The 21,449-nt window shown below is 35.9% G+C and overlaps 1 protein-coding gene across 1 annotated transcript in view; it reads left to right on the top strand.

The window, feature by feature from the left end:
• The window catches only part of TENM3 (teneurin transmembrane protein 3), a 3,497,142-nt gene that overhangs the window by 1,475,912 nt on the left and 1,999,781 nt on the right, over positions 1–21,449 (top strand). Inside the window, exon 5 of the mRNA XM_069096576.1 lies at positions 7,532–7,572. The gene's annotated coding sequence lies outside the window, so the exon portion shown is untranslated. The remainder of the gene's footprint in view (positions 1–7,531; positions 7,573–21,449) is intronic.

Here is a 21,449-nt window from a genome sequence, read left to right as displayed (position 1 = left end):
AAATATCTGACTTTTCTTCGGATTCAGGACCTTAAATGAAGTTAAGTGGCTGAAAGTAAGAAAATGCAGAGGAAAAAAGGAAGAAAACTATGTTCTTCTTTGCCAGTGTGAGCTCATAGAAGAGCCAGTGGGCACCAGAACACTAATAAGTACCTAATCAAATATGAGAATGTTGTCCTACATTTTAACAAGGAGTTCAGGACCTGTAAGCATGATAACGTCCCGGCAATCAGAAAATCATGGATCTAGATCATGGAAGGGACTTTCAAGGTTAGCTAGTTCAACAATCACATTTTACAGATGAAGAAATTGAATCTCAGAGAGGTTAAAGTGATTTTTCTCAAGATCAAATGGCTAACAAATGTCTTCCTTATCCCAAGCCACACATTCTATTATACTAACTTAATAAGTCAGACAGTCATAGAGAAAAAAGTCATACAGTCATAAAAAAAGACAAGCTTTTATTAAGTACTTACTTTGTGCCAAGGTGTCTATTACTCATAGGTCCCTATATCTGATGGGTAGTAGATTTGGGATTCAAACTAAGCCCCCCTGACTCTAAAACCATTGTTATATCTATATTTATCTAGCTATCGACATATATATGTAAAATATATACACACACATATATAATAGATTATGTATGTATATAGATACATATGTGTGTGTATATTTTTCTGTATGGCACTGTTTCCACTGTGCCATATTTAGGACCTTTACAATTCTAGAGAAAATTACCCTGGGTTCAGGCTAATTGGGTAGGACTGAATTTATAAGGATAAAAGTTTGCCTGACCTGTCAGATATTGGAGATGTATGGGAAGTAGCAACAATTACCTGTGCTTCCATGAGATCGTGAAGGCAAACAGGTGCTTATAATTATCTAGACTTATTTCAGATTACCAAGGGGCGCCTTGGAGCTGGTGGTATTTATTCTGGAGGTTAAAAATTGGTCTTTATATGGAGGAAAGAGGGAGAAGGTTGATGGGAGACTAGCATTAGTGTTGAGTATTTTGGAGTTGGTTGGCATTGCAAAGCAAGATGGGTTAAAAGTGAATTGTAATCAAACCTTGCTTCAAGCCTCACTATATGCAAAAATGGGTTTTACTATTTCCTTGTCCTCAATTTCTACCTTACATATAACCAGGAAGAGCTGTGATGAGAGGCTGTTTATTACATCTGGTTTGGTATTGCTTATCTGAATCGAAGATTTCCTTGGATCACTTTAGGCTTTTTAGGGAAGAGTGGACAGAGTGATAGGTTAGGGAGCACAGGGCATGCCTAACTTGTCAGTGGTATTAATCAAATGAGATAAAGCACTTAGCTAACACGGTTTTTAGAGCCTTAAGATTTGCAACCTTTCATTCCTCCCCATCCAGTTTCTCTATTCTGGGCATCCCTCTTGGCTGTTCCTTTGGCCTTTCTCAGATCTGGCCAGCTGGACTCTAACATCACCCTGCCTTTTTCACGGCAGGCGGAGGGGGCATGTGTGCCACACGCAAGGTAATTGTTTTCTATTATAAACTAGAAGGTAAGGTTGCATAATCTCAGGAAGGGAATAATACATCAAATGTAACTTGACTGTGCTTTAACTTTTAATTAAGTAGATTTTCTAGTTACTTAAGCCATTTAGAAATCAATTTGCTCATGTGGGCATAATTCACTTTGTGTACTGTTTCTGGAAAGTTGCATACACATTGATTTTTTTAAAATGGAATTATATTTTAAATCCATTAAGGAAGCTAACTGGTCATTCATTTATTCACTCAACAAACATTTATTAAGTGACTATGGTATAACTAGGTGCTGGGGGAGGTAAAAAAGTTTAAAAAATCATAGTCTATGCCCTCATGAAGCTTAACAGACTTGTAGGCTAAGGGGAAGGATCAGAACTATGATTTTATTTGTGCAGAGAATTCCCAGAAGAGCAAACTCCTTCTACTAATTCAAATAGGAATCTTCCGTGCAATTTAGAGTCTTCAAAGAGCACTCTGAGTGCCTTATTCAGAGTCACGTAGCCAGGATATTTCAGAAACAGAATTTGAACTCAGGTCTTCCTGGGTCCATCACTATCTTTCTATTTCTTGCTATACTCTATCTCTCTATAGCAGGAGATCTTAACCTAGGATCTATGGATAGAATTCAAAGGGGTCTGTGAACTTACGTGGGAGGGAAAAAAGCATATATATGTGTATAAATATATAATATTATATATATATATATATATTCATGTATTAGACTTTTATAAATATATAGAATATATTTTGTATTTATAAGTAAATTTATAAGATAATATACAAACTAGTATATATATATATATATTATATATATTTTACTAGCCTCTTGAAATTTAATATTTACTCCTATTTGTTTCTATTGAATTTTAAAAAATAAATTGTGAGAAGGCATATATATATACATATATTTCTATATATATATGTATATATATATAGGCATCTATAGATATATATCACCAGACTGAGGGGTCCATGAAACAAAAAAAAACGATTTAGAGCCCCTGCTCTTCACATGAACAGGGGGATAAAATACAAGTATATTTACCACAGGGGCACTAGAGACTTTCCTCTGGTACTTTGAATATATCTGAGTGACAGCATAGTGCTCTGATAACCTATTTTTCCTCACTTCCCCAATGTGACTAACCGGCTTTCATTCCTAGTTATGCACATACCTTGATAGTATCTTTTATGGTACTTTTAGGTCATGTCGTCATTGGCAGTATGCTGGCTGTGGCCTACTAATGCCACCATATTTCTTTCCATTATCCTTTGGGCTGTCTGTGCATTACACTCTTAAAAATGAAAGGCTATTTTATCAGATTGCATGCCGACTTGGGGAGGAGGGAGGAGAGGGAGGCAGAGAAAATTTAAAACTCAAAAGTTTATGGAAGTGAATGTTGAAAACTAAAATTAAATAAATTAAAGAAAAAAAAAGGCTATACCATCATTGTGATTTCTATTCTGGGACTTGCAATGCATATAATATCTTTTCAGTGACCCCTCCCCCATTTCCTTAATGAAAGATTAAAAATTTCCTACTTTACACTATCCATAAAGTGAATTTTTTTAGATAAAAAATTCTTTTTGACACTTGTCCCCCTTAGAAAATGCAAAGCAATAACTTTGAAACTATTTTAATGGATGCAACTGTGGTCAGTCAAGTACTTTTGCCCCTTATGTACTTTTTCGTAATACAGTTGCTATTAGAATGTAATAAGGATAGAAGGTCATAAGGATCACAAGTGCCTTCTGGCCAACTTGTGTCCTGTGTCATGGTCCTAGAGCAAATAATGGCAGCTTCTCTTAGCAATGCTGACTTGGGAGGGAAAGCTGACACTGCCCATTACGGAGAGTCCTGTCTGCACAGAACCCTTAAGAGAGACACTTTCGATGTTACAGCCCACGCATTGCTGAAAACATCAAGAAAACACTTAATTAAAAGATAAGACCATCGGCTGCATCAACTTCATTCAGGATAATAGCAATCTTTTTCTCCTGTCCAAAATTTTTATCTAAGGATCTTCTCAGGAAAAGTGAAATGGAGAGTTAAGGCACATCATTTAAGCAAAAGGTTCCCATCTCATAAGAAGGGCAGAGGGGTTTTGTAGAAATATTTACTATTCACACTTGGATATTAATATAGATATATAGATTCAAGATCTGTTTGCTATGTAGCAAGTTTTCAGTATCAAGGTGGCAAGACAGATTGCTGAACTTGGAATTAGGAAGACCTGATTTCAAATGCTGCCTTTGACATTAGCAGTGTGACCTTAAGTAAACTACTTAGGCTTTTTGAGCACTAGTTCCTTTGTCTATGCTTTCTTCCCAGGGCTTTTATAAGGATCAAATCAGCTAAGAATTATAAAACTCTTTGTAAATCTTAAAGTGTTCTACAAATATTAGTTATTATTAAGTTAATTGAGATGGACTTGTCCCTCCCTTCTATTTCCCTGACTTTCCTTGTCTTGAAAGTGATAGGCTTCCATCTCTAAAACGATATCCTGTTTTTTTTAAGTTTAGACATTATGTTGCTTTGCTCTCTACTTCATTTTCCCTGCAAAGTGGAGCCTTACAAACTCCACATACTATATTCATGTGATCAATTGTCTTAGTTTTGTAGATTGCTCCTATTTTTTCCCTCTTTGGCATATTATGGTATGGATATGGGCAGGTGGTGCAGTGGATAGAGCCCAGGCCTGAAATCAGAAAGACCTGAGTTCAAATCTAGCCTCCAATGCTGAATAGCTGTGTGACCCTGGACAAATCACTTAACCCAGTCTACCTCAGTTTCCTCCTCTGTAAAATGAGCAAGAGAAGGAAATGGCAAACCAATCCAGTATCGTTGCCAAGAAAACTTTAAAAGTGATCACAAAACGTTAGACCTGACTGAAAAACCACCTAAGAGTAACAGCAAAACAAAAATATGGATAAGTATAAGGGGAAAAGGCAACCATAATATTTCACTATCTAACTTCACAAATACAGGATGAAGCATGACTGAACAGAAGTTCTGAAAAACACCTTGGGGTTCTAAAGGACCACAAGAATTAGTCAGCAGCATTCTGTAGCAGTGAAAAGGGCAGAAGCAGTCTTGGGCTTCTAGGTGTGAAGAGGTTATTGGTGTTCCTTACTCTGCCTTTGTGTGTTATGTTCAATTCTGGGTACCCTGGTTTAAAGAAGGATATTGATTAGCTAGAGAGTGTCCAGAAGTAGGCAAAGAGGATGGCAAAAGGTCTCAAATCTGTATCATATAAGGATAACTTGAAGGGACTGAAAACATTTTGCCTGAAAAAGAGAAGACTAGAGATGGCCATGATTGCTGTTGTCAAGTATTTGAAGGGCTATCATGTGGAATGTGGATTGTTTAGCCCAAGAGAGAAGCAATGGGTGGAGGTTACAAAGAAGCCAAATTAGATTTGATATCAGGAAAAACTTCCAAATAGAGCTGTCCACAACTGCAATGAGTGGGCTCAAGTGTTGGGGGCTTCCCCCTCCTTGGAGGTCTTTAAGCACAGGCTGGATTATGTCTTATCAGATATATCACAGTACAGATTCTTTTCATGTAGGAGTACCTAGGTATTGCTTTGGACAAAGTGCTAAGCCTTCAGTCAAGAAGAACTGAGTTCAAATTTGACCTCTTATGCCTACTAGCTGTATGACCCTGGGCAAGTCACTTAACCTCTGCTTGCCTCACTTCCCTCATTTGAAAAATGGACCTAAATCCCAGGGTTGCTGTGTGGATCAGATAAGGTGATAATTGTAAAATCCTTAGCATAGTCCTTAGCTCATAGTACAAAATATGTATGTTTCCATGAATGTGTGTATATGTATATGTATGTATGTGTACATGTTTATATAAATGTATATATGTACATGTGTGTATATTCATATATATTTATATTTGTATGGCAAACACACTTTATATAGCTTTATATATTACTTTTTATATATAGCTACTTATATATACATGAGCATACACATGCATGCATATATGCTAGCTCTTATTATATAATGGGAATGGCTATGTATGTGAGTAACACGATGAAAGTAGTAATAGTTGTCAGGATCAATCAGCTTAAGAACTCCCTGGAAAGAGGAAATCCAGCTAAGAAACTGTTGCAGTAATCCAGGCATGATATCACAATATATAGTTGACTTTTTTTAAGTCTAAGAAAGATATACTCAGTCTCTACCTGAAGACTTTAAGTGATAGGGAGTTCACTACTTTTTTAAATTATTAGGAAATTATTGCCCCAAGATCCTGTCACCCTATAGCTTCCATTCATTGGTCTTCATTTTGCAAACTTAAGCTAAGAATAATAAAGCTAATTACTATTTATATATTTTTTAAATATTTTTGTATATTTGAAGAAAAATAACCAGGATCTCACCAAATCTTTTAGTTACCAAGCCAAACATCCATTATTTATTTAACTAATCCTTACATGATGTTGAATTGAATACCTTCATTATACTAATGTTCTTCCTTTGGTCTTAATCATACTTGGTCCAATCATTGCTAAAATGTGTCATCTAAAAGTGAATGTCATAGTCTATATGTGATCTGACCTGGACAGGATGACCGTCTGTCAGGTATATGGTAGAAGGGATTCCATTTTAGGCCCAGGTTGGACTAAATGGCCAATGAAGTTCTTTTCTCTTTCTGAAATTCTAGGATATTTTGATAGTCTGGAAAATTTACTTGTACCTTCTCTTTCTGTTAACTGAGAAAGCTTCTCCTGTCTTTCCTCAAATGACTCTTATCAGATCTCATTTGAAAACACACATTTTCTATCTTTTCTTTACCTCTTAATGCTTCTTTGTCTTGTTATTTCACTTTGTAGTCATTATTACTTAAATCTGTCAAGTACCTTAACATGCGGTTTGCACAAAGCCTACACTCCATTGTAGTGAGTTCTATTGTTCATGGCTCCTCCTTGATTAGAAACTTCGTAGCTGTGTCTTTATTTGGTCCGCCTGTTTATTATCATCTCAGTAGTTACACAGAGAAGGACACAAAATCAAATGTTAAATCTTCAGAAAATATAACCAGGTTGATTTACAATGCTTTCAAAAAAATTACCCAACAGATAATATATATGGCAGAGATATTGCTTGTTAAGAAAATATAGAATATAGACCACTTTTTAAAAATGTGATTATGCTTATTTTCTCCTTTTCTCCAACTAAAAAAAAAAGGCTACCCTGAATTACTATGGTCTCTGTTGCATCGAAACTAGAATCATTATTCCCATATCTATGTTGTTTTGCCATCTGTTTTCAGTGTCAAATTAATGTCACTCAGTCATGGCTACACCTCTCCTAGGTTTCTGAAGCAATTTAGGTGACACTGTCATGTAGTCTTTCTCTGCCTTGTCTCCTAATCTTTTTTTTTTTCCTTTGGAGCTGTGAGGCATCTGGACTTGGCTTAGAGCCACTCAAGCAGAATCAGAGCATCTGGAGTTGGGGCCAAAACAGCTTTGCTTACTTCAGCCCATCCCCAAACCTCAATGAGATATGTGGGTTAGTGCCACTTAACAACAATGGTTGTTGGGAGGAGACAAGAAGCTCTCTCATCTTCCATTATCCAGATAGAGTATCCCTCTGAAAAATAAAATGATACAGGCTAGCATCTTTTTCTCTTGTCTTTCACATAGTATCTGAATATGATGTTAGAAACTTGGTTCCAACATTTTATTCTCCATTATTGTATTAATATTCTGGTTGCTTTCCTCCCAATTGCATAAATCAGACTGACAGAGTTTCTAAGTATGTGGAAAGATAATGTTAAAAAGGAAGGGGGGGGGGGGGGGAGGAGGAGAATAACCTTATGTTGTATCCAGGTTTAAGTCCTGGAAGAAGGATGGGAGTGTTAACTTGATTTGCCATTTAGTAGTGTTATAAATATACAAAATGTATAGTGTTGAATCATGCAAGTGTGTTTTTTTTTCTGTCTTTTCCATTTGGATGGACTGGGTAGAATGACATTTTCTTTGCTTTTTTAATTTACAGGCTGGTGATGGAATTTTCTCATTTCGACTGCTAGATTCCTTGTGAGTAAATGCATGTACTTATGAAAATGACAGTAGTTCAGCTATCCTGTTCATTTATCTTTACCTTCTTGGATTAAGCATACAATGCTTTTAACTATACTTTTATTAAAACACTATTGTTCTTTCCTTCACACAGTTTTGGTATATTTCAGAATTTAATATGTCACTATCTCAACTGTGCAGAGATGATCCAGGGAAGTTACTTTCTAACTAATCCATAATATACCACCTCCAAAACTTCTTACACTAAACAAAGGAATTTATTGCAATTAATCTTAAAACTAATATTAATTTTAAGAGCTAAGATTACAGTGATTTTTAAAAAGTGTGACATTGTTTTCTTGTTCCAATCAACATTAGTTCACTTGGTGTTCTTTGTATTACATTGATCATAATGAATTAATTTGACATTAATATGGATATTATATATCTTTTTAGGAAAGTCATAATTTAGGAAAATATTGTAATTTAGGAAATATACTGAATTAGGTAATATCACAAAACTATGAAAATGTCATAAATTTATTATAAAAATCTATGCTATATTTAGTTTAGTCAATCTATTTATTAATCATTTGATGCAATTTTTTTAATGAATTCTCTGTACTTGAAATTCCTACTCAACCCATTAAAAGATTGTCCACATCAGTGTTTCATTTAGTGATCAATGTGTAACATAATCAATTATTTAGTCTGGAATGGTTGTAGACACTATAGCTGAATGCTGTATGTAGAAAGTAGAAAAGATTGGCCATGATATCGGGGACTACCAAGAAAGATGTCTGGATATCTTTTCCAACCAAATCCCTATAAATATGCTCCCCATTGGGAGAAAGTGGGCAATCAGTCTTTAAAGAAGTTAGGACTCATCTGGAGATGTTTTCCTAAGATTGAGTATAGCAATAACTAGATGTACAACTAGGATTGACTTATCAGGGCTATGACTCAGGGTATGAAAATTTAGATGGGTGCTGAAAGTCTGTCCACTCCATTACCAAAATAAAATCAACCAAGCTTAGCAACTAATAAATAAGAAAATTAGTTAGAATAGAACAATCCCAGTTGTTAGCTTCCTCTTTCCAGCATCTGCATCTCAGGGAAACTTCTCCTCATTTCAGCTCTAACCTAATGCTTCCCCTCTAAATTGCCATTGAATTGGGGGCACATTCCTTGCTGTTTGCTTAGAATGCATGTGAAGATTTCTAGTCAATTTCAGTTATCTACAGGCAGAAAACGATATTCAATAAATTAGTGGAAAGACTAGGAGTTAAGAAGGATTTGCTTCAAATCTTGCCTGAGAGGGGGGGTTGAGCCAAGATGGTGGAGCAAAAGCAGGGACTTGCTTGAGCTCTCCTCCAAACCCCTTCAAATGTTGCCTGAGATACTTAGTAGCTGTGTGACTCTAGGGAAGTCACTTAATGTCTCTATGCTTTAGTTTCCTCTTCTGCAAAATGTGGAAGTTGGACTCAGTCAATAATATCTCTTCAAGCTTGAAATCTTTTCTTATAACATTCTATACTGCTCTTACTGCCTGGGAATCATATTTTTATTTCAATATAAATTTTGACCCCTATATTCATACATGACATTCAGCACAATAATGTGGGGAGCTAATTTCCAAAGGGCAAAGCAGTGCCCAGAGAAGACATGAACTGTTGTTATCTTTGATACTGGACTTGTTGCAGTGTTTCTAGTATTTGCTCTCACATTTTATTAACTACATTTTTGTAAAAAAAATAAATAATAATCACCTTTATTTTGTAATATAACTAATGTCTGAAGTTTTCCAGCAAGTCAGCTCTTAACTAAGTATTCATCTATAGTGTTGTGTTTTGTTTTGTTTTCACACATTTTAGAACCTAAATTTAGTCTCGGAATAGGTAACAGATTATAAAGAGGGTAGGGTAGAGATTATGTCCAGCACCCAATTTTCTTGTGGTCACGATGTAACTATTACATGCCAAATCATGGTGATATAGAGAGAAAGTCAAGAGTTGGGGGTGGAAAATGTGATATGAATACTAGGGAAAGTATTTAACAGCCCTAAAAATAAGTAGGCGGGGCAGCTAGGTGGCAAGGTGAATAGAGTACTTACTGGCCCTGGAGTCAGGAGAACCTGAGTTCAAATCCAACCTCAGACACTTGACATACTTACAAGCTGTCTAGGCTTGGGCAAGTCACTTAACCCCAATTGCCTTGCCTTCCCCCTTCCAAAAATAAGTTGGGCAATTTTTTCAAAATTGCAGTGCTATATAATTGTAAGCAAATTTTCAATTATATCAGTTCAAATGATGACAAATTTATTTAGAAGCTTCATTATTTTGACATCTATTTTAGAAGTATTTGATTATGACCATAAACTAATAAGCAATTTCCATCTTCTAATGACTATTCTGTTTAGATTCACTTACCGATAAATTTACCAGACAAGCCATATAGCATTATCACCCAAAGAGGTCTAGGTTAACTATTCTTGAGAGCATTCACTGTTTGTTGTGTTTTGGATACATACTTGGAATCAGTTGGAGTGTGATTTGGAAGGCTTTACTTAAATATCAAGTCCTGTTCTATCTTCAGTGAAATTGGCTTCTGTCGATCTAGTGTTTAAAGGCACCACCCCCAAAATACAAAAAAAAAAAAAAAAAGGAACCAGTTTTTTTGTCAGCCCACCTCTTTTTTTAAAACTTCTCAAGAAAATCATTTTAATTATAAATCAGATTAACTTTCCTCCAATCACAGATTAAAGATCTACATAGGAAGCTGAATGTCAGGGTCATCTGCTGTTACCATATCACTTCCTTGATTTCTATAGCCGATCCTCTTGTTCTGGTCTAACTGTTTCATCTTCTTCCTCTGGTCAGTAGAGTTAATAATCACCCATGTCTAAAATCACTTGCTTCCTACCTCCACCTCATAGAATCCCTGGCTTTATTCAAATCATAGCTCATATGCTGCCCTGTGTCTGAGGTCTTTGTGACTTTTGTTGATTTTAGACCTATTATCTCTCTCAAAATTATTTTCTATTACTTTAGATAAACTTCCTGACTCCAGGTCCAGCATTCTAGCCACTGTACCATCCAGCTGCCCAAGATGTATCCCTGTATTTCAGGGTTTCACTAAGTGGGATCTATGAGTAGATTTCAGGGGAGTTCATGGACTTGAATGTGAAAAAAATCACTTTATTTTCACTAATGTTCATTTTTCTTTATGATCCTATATATTTATGCATTTTAAAATATTCTAGAAAGATTCCATAGGTTTCACCAGATTGTTTCAAGGGCTCTATGAGGGAGAAAATATGAGGGAGACAAATTTAAGATTCCCTTGCACTAATAGAATGTAAGCTCTTTGACGACATGCAAATTAGTAACTTAATAATGATTGACTTGAATGCTGCTGATCTGATTGGCTAGGCAGACATGTCATTCCTTTTTTTTTTTTGACTCCATGTACTGAATCTCATTCAAAATTGTTTTTATTGGAGGAGGACAATAAAATTTTAACATTTATCACTGAATGATTTAAGAATAACTGTATTTTCTGGCAAGGACTTCTATGCTTATACTCCATTGATAGGACCCTCAGTAATGCAGGGTGATCTCCATGATGCCATGAGTCCTTCATGTAAAATATTACAGGAGGCCTTCCACACCTGACTTAAAATAGACTCAAAATAAGCAAAATATCTTATAAAGATAGAGACAAAATAATAATTCTAAATATTTTCAGGTATATTTCTGTAAACTGATTTGCAAGTACGTTCATGTGTTATCTCTTTGAGTTGCTTTTTGACACTTGTTCATTTCTAGTGGTCTGGATCATCTTCAGTGGAGTACTATAAAAATATACTATATCAGGGACTAATAAAGTCTCTTTAGTTTATATTTAGAAAGTATATATATTTTAACTAATTTCTTTATGTCAGGCAAAGTTTTCATAGAGTTCTTTCAAGAAATCTTTCTATCCTAGTACCTTCTTAATACATGATTTTTAAACATATCAAGAATGACAGTAGTTAGTATTAGTATTCTTTACATACATTGTCACATTTGGATGTCCCAATAACCCTGTGAAATAAGTACCATAGGCATTATTTATTATCCTTCTTTTACGGATTTGACTCTGACACATATTGGGTATGCCACCTTTGACAAGTCACTTAATATTCTCAGTGTTCTGAGAACATGTCTAACACTCTAAGCTGCAGAGAAGGTTCCAATCTGCATTGGTAGAGGGATTTTTTTTAATAGAGGATTCCCTATACCATTGAAATCATAGCTCCAATCCCTATCTCTGGCCATATGAGGAAATGAGGAATATAGCCTCAGAATTATCAAGTGACTTGTCCACAGTTATACAAGTAGTGTCAGAAATAGAATTCTAATCAGTTTTCTCTTAAATCTCAAGTCCACCCTTCTTTCCATTAGTAGATGCTACTGTTAACATACTTTCCTCACAGGATCAGTATCCTTTAGTGATCTGTCAGTATGCTGTGGAAATATCAGTAGTATTTTCTGTCTTTTCTTTCACTGATCATTATTCTCTGTGACCAATTATTCTGCATATCTTTTGGATAAAACTAGATGTCAAAAAATTCTAAAGGTTGAACCCTACTTAGTTAAATAAATCAAAAGAACTATGAAATTGGTGAGGGTATTCCTTCTATCCCATGCAGATTGCAACCCTTAGATGCTATATAAGATTGAAAGTATTCCTTTCCTGTAACCTCCACTGTATTCATGATGCCCCTGACCTTTATGGTTTTGGGTTTTGACAGAAGACAGGAAATTTGGTTTTGACTTTTGCAAGTACCATCAGAATATATTATCCTTTATCAAATACTGGCATTTGGAGGTCACATTAGCAGAAGCAATGAAACATACCCAGGAGTGGTGAATATAGTGAGTATTCATGTTTTTACTTAATTTGCACAAAGGGAAAAAGTGTCATTCAGCTCCCCTAAATTTTGTCTTACTATGTCATAACATTTCAAAGGGATAATATGCAAAAAAATGGAAGCATTTGGCTATAAATGCCCAGTTTTCCTGTACTTGATTTGTGAGGAGTAGCATGTGTGCATAATCAAGCCTCCATAATAGAGCCAATTCAGTGTGCTATTAAAATATTTGGGAATACTTTAGTGCAGTAAATAATTCTTAGAAAGCATCACAAAATGATCCCTGAAGAGGTTGGGTGGGTCTGGGCTCCCTTTCTGTTTTTTTTTATTTGTCAAAGGATAATTGGCCAGGGGTCAGACAAAGTAATCATAAAAAAAACCCTCAATCCCCCTTAACTTTCTATTTCAATAAAGACAAAAAAATCATACCTTGATAGGCCATGCAAACTTTTCTTACTTCTCTAAAGCAGTTGGAAACTATTGACTGCAAATTAAATTAATTAATAGAGAGATGTCTTCTTTCTCTACACCTCTTAGATCAATATCAGAAACATGATGGATTCTCAGTAAATGTTACTGACCCACTGAAAAATTCATTGTTTTCAACCTCCGTGGTCATTTCAAAATTATGAGGAAGGAAAGGAACTGTCAGATTCTATCCTGGATTGTAGTACTATTCTTTGATAGTCCAATGTCACATTTTGTTCAGTCATTCTTCAGCCAATGGATATCTATTTTGTTTTCTATTTTTTTCAACAACTAAAAGAAAAGTGAAGCTTATAGCATTTTACCCTATTGTGACATTTATGTCTTTGACCCATATGGGGTTTGCACTCATTTGTTTCCCTCGGGGCCAACCTCAGTGCTCTGTGCTGGAATAGGTGCTTAAGAAATGTTTAACAAATGGAATTGAATTTTTTAATTAAAGTCTAGTATAAAAATGGAAAGTCCCCTTCCCCCTTTAAAAACTATAGTCAGTCCAAAACTTAGCATTTCTTTTACTGTGTGATTAGATCTTGGCCTCGGCAAATCTTTAAGAGAGATTTCCCACATTGGTTGGTTTCTAGATGAGGAAGTAGAAAAGGGAAAAAAAACATGGTCCTTATCCAATAAATAGTTATTAAGTACTGGAGAGAAATCAGAAAGAAGTTAGATGGTAGAACTGATCTACCCTGGGGATTTCTATGATTTGATTGATACCAATGTATGAAGACAATGAGACTGAATATGTTAGAATATGTCATGAATATGTTAGAGGCTACAAAGAGGACATTAAGGTCAAAGGTCACATGACAGACTAGGATAATATTGCAGCAGGCACCCCAGCATCCCCAGGGTGGCTGCCAACACAGGTTTTTAGACCTGCTTTTCTAAAGGAAAGCAAATCAAAATGGGTTAACAATCTTGCTTTAATAAACCAAATATATCATTTATCTAGTTCACGGGAAAAAGTCAGCACCCTGAACTTCAGAGTATACAGACAGGTTACAAGCAGAAGGTACAAGACAGAGAAACATTTCAAGCAGACAGGCCTCCAACCATCCAACCATTATATCCATGTCAGTTACCAGAGAAGGAAGCATCAACATCTGGATTTTTCAAAGCCAGGCGGCTCTCAACAGCTGCCCAGAGTCTCGTCTGGTCAAATCACACAACACTTCTAAAAGTAAGACCCAAAACAATGCCTCACATCAGAGATTATATAGTCTTCTCCTGGCTCAGAGAATGTAACAACCCTCTTGACCCACTGCCCAATCACAAAGTGTCTCCTGAAAAACAAGCTTCCCACCACAGGCTCCAGGTGCACTTAAGGCTATCAAAGGGCCTAGGGGCAGGGAAGATATTAAAATTTTACATTCCCATTACAGATACAAGAAAGCAAGGAGGGACTAGAGGTTTTGATGGAAGTGAAAGTATAGGTTAGGAAGAATGAGGCTGAAGGAGACAAAGAAAGTCAGGATATCAGAGGGATGGATTTCACAGTTTAAACTCATGTAAGTGGCACAACTATGGGTGATATTAAGTTCTGAAGTATCATCACAGTGGGTTTATGAACTAGAATGAAGTTGTAGGTCATGAGAGTTCAGGTTGATAAAATGAAAGGCCAGAGGCTTGAGGGAACATCAGTATGTTTATCAAAGTCTCCAAAGAACAGGAGTTGGGAAGACAAGAAGCCAGGTAATAAATTCCTTGGAAAAGGAGGTAGACCATAGTAACAAGGGTCTATACCATGGGGGAAATAAAATTGACCTTCTCAAGGTAAGAGAAGTTGTGGAGTTATAAAAAGCAGAGAAGGCCTAGAAGTGATAGTACAGAGCAAGGATTATGCCAACTTCTCCTGGCCCTGTGTGGACAGACATGAGAGGAGCAAACAGCAGTAGAGAGGCTAGCATGGCATGCAGGAATATCTTTCTGAAGGAGCCATGTTTCAGTGAATGCTAGAACATGAGAATGTGAAAACAAGAGATCTAGAATTAAAGGGATTTTCATGACAGGCAAGTAGGTGTTGCAGAAGGCACAATGGTAAGGGAAAGCAGAGGAGTAAATTGACTTGGAAGGTCTAGGGCTGGGGTAGATGCTGAGTAGGGTGCAGGTAAAGGCAAAAGGTAGTAGGGTTTAAAAAAAGTTTCTTTTTGCAATAAAGATTGAGTCATGGAACTCAGGAGAGTAGGAATTTCAGATAACCTATTATTATCTTAAAATCCCTTGAAATGAATAATATTAGATATCATTAAATAAAATACATAATTGGGATGATATCACTGTATAGCATTAAATGAAAGACAATTGGATAAAAAAAAACAAAAGAAATCAATAGTGATTCATAGAATAAAATAGACAAAAGTCACCGCAAATAAAATGAAATTTTTTTTTTCCAAGAGAAATATTAAACATCTAATTCACAATTCCACAAAATGGGTAAAGTGTTAACCGGATAGCTGGATGGATGGATGAATGGCTGTATAAATAGATAGAGAGAGAGATTAGATAGATGATAGCTAGCCAGTTAGCTAGATGATAGATGATAAACACAGACAGATAGATAGATAGATAGATAGATAGATAGATAGATAGATAGAGAGAGAGAGAGAGAGAGAGAGATAGACAGATAGACAGACAGATAGAGAGATAGATAGATAGATAGATAGATAGATAGATAGATAGATAGGTAGATAGATAGATAGATGAATGCATACATTTCAAGTGTCCATTAAATTCATGGGTTTAGAACTGGAAGAGTCTTTAGAGGCAGAGGCCAACCCTTTACTATTTATAGTCACCATGGTACCAGTTCACTGAGAGTGGCTCTCTTCTTCTCTTCCTCTCATATTCTAGGTAGAGAATAATAAAAGTAGGTAGAGAAAGAGATATGGTTGAAATGAAGATAATTTAATCTAAATAGAGTTAAATTATGTCTACCATATCTGTTCAGAGACCAGGGAACATTGGGGATCGTTGGAAGACCCTGAGCAAAATTTCAAGTTAACTCTACCCCTCCCTGTCTCAGTGTTGCCTTTGCCCATCTCCCAGAAGCCCCTCTTTTTGTCCCTACAATATATCATCTTGTGTATCCTGGCCAGCAAAAGCTTTCCTATATAATTCTACAGCATGGCCTGCCCTGAGCCATGATACCCTATGGATACCCTATGCAACAAATTATTTCTCACTTATGACCTACATTTTCTTCTGTGCAAACACCCATGCTTTTGGTATCAGTGTTGTGAAAGCAATGGAATTAAATCATAGGACTTGTGGGTTTGGGTCAGTATCAAACATGTTATTCTGAGAATGTTCTCTCATGATGCAATGCTACTCTAACCTTACTGTATTTTTGCATTTAGGGCTGTATGTTGACTTAAGCCAATCTTCACTCTGCAGTGGACAATGCAATGGTTTTTGTATCCTTTCCCTCCAGTCTGAACTTTTCTTCCCTCCTTTCCTTCCTTTCACTTATAGATTCTTGTTTGAGTAGCTTCTGGTATTTTTTTTTCTCTAGCTGCTTCTTCTCTCAGGGGAGGACCTGCCACATTTGTTTCCTAATAGACCCTGGAATAAGCTTCCCACATTCTTTTCTTTTCTTCTGATAAAAACAAGTGTCCCAAACCATGCTATCTTACTCTTCCTTGGGGCTCAAACTGCTCTAAGTTTCCCAGAAAGCAGACAGAACTGACAACAGGAGAAAACTTGTTGCTATTACTGTAGCAAAACAACACAACACAAAAGCCTCAACATTACCTGTTCAAATATTCATTGATACTGAAAAGCAGGAAATGGATAAAGATTGACATAGATATTTGTTCATCACCATTTTTTACAAAAGTTGAACTAACATAAAGAGTTGTTTCAGACAGAAGGCATGTAGATTTCCCAAAATGCCTTTGTTAGCAAAAAGTTGATCTCCTTGCCAAAGTACTTTGTTGATAGAGAATAAAAAGGATTTCTGGGCTGTATAGGCTGTGATTATGAGCACATTCACACAAAGGTAAGACTCTTCTGTCAATATAATGATACTATTATTTTTCCTCTTTGCTGTTTTTTTGGTTTGTGTTGCTTTGCTTTGCTTTTTAGTGAGTTTTCAGTGTCACACTAACATCTAACCAAAAAGAAACACAAACAGCAGCGACCTAAATTTGCTCATGGCCCAGTTTGGAACTGCTACAACATTAGGCAGTTACCTCGATTCCTTTTCACTTTATCTGGATAGATTTTGTAAACTTAAATGCCTTTTACCCAGTAACATACAGAAAGGAAACACTTCCTTGGAGGCAATTTTGAGTTTTTTTTTCAGATGTGGGGATGAGGGGTGGGGGTGGTATCCTAGACATTAAAGTCAGAGCAGGAGCTTCCTTGAGATTTAGCATCAGCCCTGCCACTAGGGTTTCTTAACCTTGAGGGGAAAGGGTGGGAAAGGAGTAGAAGGAAGAAGAATTTGTTACGTACCTGCTGTGTGCCAATCATCGTGCTAAGTACTTTCCAAATTATTGTCTCATTTGATCCTATCAACAACTCTTTGAGGTAGGTGCTAATATGATCTCCATTTTACATTTGAGGAGACAGAGGTTAAGTAACTTGCCCAGGGTCACACAACCAGCAAACATCTATGACCACATCTGAACTCAAGTCTTCCTGACCACAGAACCTATCCATTCCACCTAGAAAAAATAGGGTCATAGATTTACAGTTCAAAGGGGCTATCAGATACAATATGCTTATTTTATAGATGTGGAAATTAGGACCTAGGTAGAGGAAATAACTTGCAGAGCCACACAGAGAGTAAAGAATAGAATTTGAATTCCAATTCAGGTTATTCTTTACTCATTCATACATTATTGTCTCTGTTTTTCCTTTGTTCCACTGATAGATGAAATACTTCACCATGGATTAGAAATTTGGGTTTTGAATCTGCATTGAAAATTTGAATATGGACTTTTGACATTTAATTTATAAGACAACACCATACAACACAATATATACTATAAAGGTAGCTAGGTGGTGCAATGGACAGAGTGCCAGACCTGGAGCCAGGAAAACTCACCTACCTGAATTCAAATCTGGTCTCAGACACTTACTATGTGACCTTGGGTGAGTCCCTTAACCTTTTTACCTCAATTTCCTCATCTATAAAATGAGCTAAAGAAGAGAATGGCAAACCACTCTTGTATCTTTACCAAGAAAATCTCATATGGGATCGCAAAAGAGTTGTGTAAGACTGAAACAACTCAGCAGCAACAATACATCTATCTATATCTGTATCTATCTATCATCTATCTATCTATCTCTCTATCATCTATCTATCTATCATCTATCTATCTCTATCATCTATCTATCTCTATCATCTATCTATCTATCTATCATCTATCATCTATCTATCTATCTACATATATGTATCTGTTAATTAAGCACCTATTAGGTCAGGCACAATGATAAGTGTTGGAGTTACTAACAGGAACAAGAATAACAATTCTTCACATATGTGTGTATGTGTGTGTGTGTGTATATGTATATAAAAATCTCTTATCTTGGGAATTTTTTGTTGTTCAGTCCCCTGCTCTTTGCAACTCCATTTGAGTTGTTCTGTTTTGTTTTGTTTTTTGCAACGATACTGGAGTAGTTTACCATTTCCTCCTCCAGGTCATTTTTCAGATGAGGAAACTGAAGCAAGTACGGTTAAGTGACTCGCTGAAGGTTACATAGCTAGTAAGTATCTGAGGACAGATTTGAAATCAAGATGAATCTTCCTGACAACAGGCCTGGCGCTCTATCTGCTATACCAACTAGTTTTAAAACACATAGGGAAGCTGAAAGACTGGGAGGAGGGGATGAGTAAGGAAGGGAAGGCATGGTAATGGTGGGGTTAAACCAAGCATGGCAGTTGGAAGGAAATGAAGAGTTGACAAAACTTCTAGGGCCCCTTGAAATGAAGGCTTAGGGCAGAGAGTTTTGTTTGTTTGTGTGTTTGTTTGTATCATTCATTCTTTCTTTCTTTGTTTTTTGCTCAACCCCCCAAAAGCAAATTTGGATTTGAAATGTTGAATTTGGACAAGTTAAATGTGATATCATAACAATAAAACAACAACCACATTTATAATATTTTTCACTGAAACAGTTTCATGCTGCATTTTTCTTACAAGCTTATGAAATCGCTAGTGTACTCTGATTTTTCAATTATGGAAATCAAAATTCACAGAATTTAAAAGAACTCCCTATAGTCACACAATTAATTTCAGATTCCAGACTTCATACTAAATTTTCTCATCTAAATCTAGTGCTCTATTCCCTGTATCCTAATGTGTATGTGTGTGTATATAAGATAGATATATAGATATCATATGTGATATATATGTATATACATACATAGATGTATATATATGCAAGTAAATGAAATAATTAAGTACATTGGTATATATAGGTAGTGGGCATATGTGTGTGTGTATATACATATACATATATATAGTTCCTGTATTCTGAGATAGTATAGGCATATATTTTTATAGTTTATAGCATATATATAGTTTCTGTGTATTGAGATAGATGGTGTTTCCTCACCTGTAAAATGGAAATAATAATAATACCTACCTCAGGGTTCTTATGAATATAAAATGAGATAATTTAAAGTGCTTTGGAAACCTTAAAGTGCTATATAAAAACCAGCAATTAATATTATTACTCATCTTTATGTAGTATATATATATGTACATATAATATATGCTAAAGATGCACATATATACATATATATATATGTGTGTACATATATGCCTGTATAAAATGCATCAAGCCACTAGGGATAAAGAGCTAACATTAGAGGCAGGAAGAAAACCTGGGCTCAGATCTTTCTTCCAACACATACAGGCTATGTGACCCTGGGCCTGGGAAATTTGCTTAACTTCTCAACCCTAGGAAACTCTCTCAGTGTTCAAATTGCAGAGAAGCTATGATTGGTAAGGGAGTTTTTTCATTTGAGAGTTCCCTACAACTGTGAAATCATAGGCGGATTCCCTCATCCTATGTGTATACTCTTATACCCTCATATGTATGTCTAGAACCATAGTATATACTTCATAACATCAAGAATCCAAGCCTAGATGTGTTTTCAATAACAAACTTTATTCCCGAAAACTCATGGTTTCTGTGCTTCATCATTCTCCGGCTTATCAACCATTCAGATGATATATACCTCTTTGAACTTAGCTAGGCTGCTCTAAAATGACTTATGAGACCTGTGCTTAAAGTCTTTGCTTGGAAGGAACTCTTCTGGAATAGCTTTCAGTTTTTCAGAATCCTCTTTATGCCACAAAGAATCAATGAAGTAGGACTTTATTGGAGGGACTCTGGCAGACATAGAATATACTATGGATGTGGATACTATCTGATAACATTCCCTATGTTTCTCCTCCTAGGACCAGTTTAATTAAGTTCAGAGTCATCACAAGAATATTTAAACAAGAATTGGTGATCTCTTTTGACCAAAATTTTTAAAAATCCCATAAAAACAAAAACAAAAGCAACATCTCTTGAGGCAAGAGGAGTTGCAGTCGGCATCAGTACTTTCAGGTAGTACCCACACCATCTTGAAAGTTCAAGCAGCATTAAGAACAATAAGTGTACTCGATCATTACCCACAATTTGGAATTTGTCCACATATACCAAAGTACTGGAAAACTGGCCTGTGGAATACAAAATGAATTTCCAGCCCAAGTAACCAGCATCTTGGGAGTACATCCAGGCAGACATCTATGTGAGTCCCTTCAGTGAAAACTTCTAAAGTGAAATCAGACCTGTTATTCCAGCCAAACCTTCTTTCTTATTACCTTACTCAGTCAATCTTTCACTGTTAAATCATCTCAGATACTTACAAATGCCTGAAATAACTTTTATCCTCAGCTATTCATGATTTTTCTTTCTATTATAGATCTATTAGAAATCTACCATCTACTATAAATCTATAGATCTATTATACATCCACCATCTTTATCAAATCTCCTTTCAATGACTCCATCTTCCAAAATGTTGGCATATAATAATAGCTAAGTAGCATGTATACAGTGTTTTAGTGTTTATAAAGTGTTTTACAAATATTAACCTAGTTCTTTATTTGAGAGGATGCTTGAGAGATGGTTAGTCCCATTGTACAGATGAATAAACTGAGGCAGACAGCAATTAAATTTCTTGTCCAGGTTCACACAAGTACAAAGCCAGTATCTAGGGCAGAATTTGAACTCGGATCTTTCTGACCTTAAGGTCCAGCACTTTACTGGAGTAGAAAATAGCAGACAGGAGATAGAATCAGGAAAACCAGAGTTCAAGAGTGACCTTGTTTTATGGCCTGCATATAAACTCTCTAAGCTTAGGTTTTCCTTATATGTAAGATGGGAATAATTATACACCAATTTCAAATGGTTATTGGAAGTATCAAATGAGACAGCATATGTAAGCGTGCTCTGCAATCCCAAAAGTCCTATAAGAATGCTAGTAGTTATTA

This window comes from Petaurus breviceps, unplaced genomic scaffold (assembly GCF_028583685.1).
Source record: "Petaurus breviceps papuanus isolate PSGF00001 unplaced genomic scaffold, PetGlider_PUasm1.0 126, whole genome shotgun sequence".
In the NCBI taxonomy this organism is placed as follows: domain Eukaryota; kingdom Metazoa; phylum Chordata; class Mammalia; order Diprotodontia; family Petauridae; genus Petaurus; species Petaurus breviceps.
This window is presented reverse-complemented; position numbering and strand designations above follow the sequence as displayed.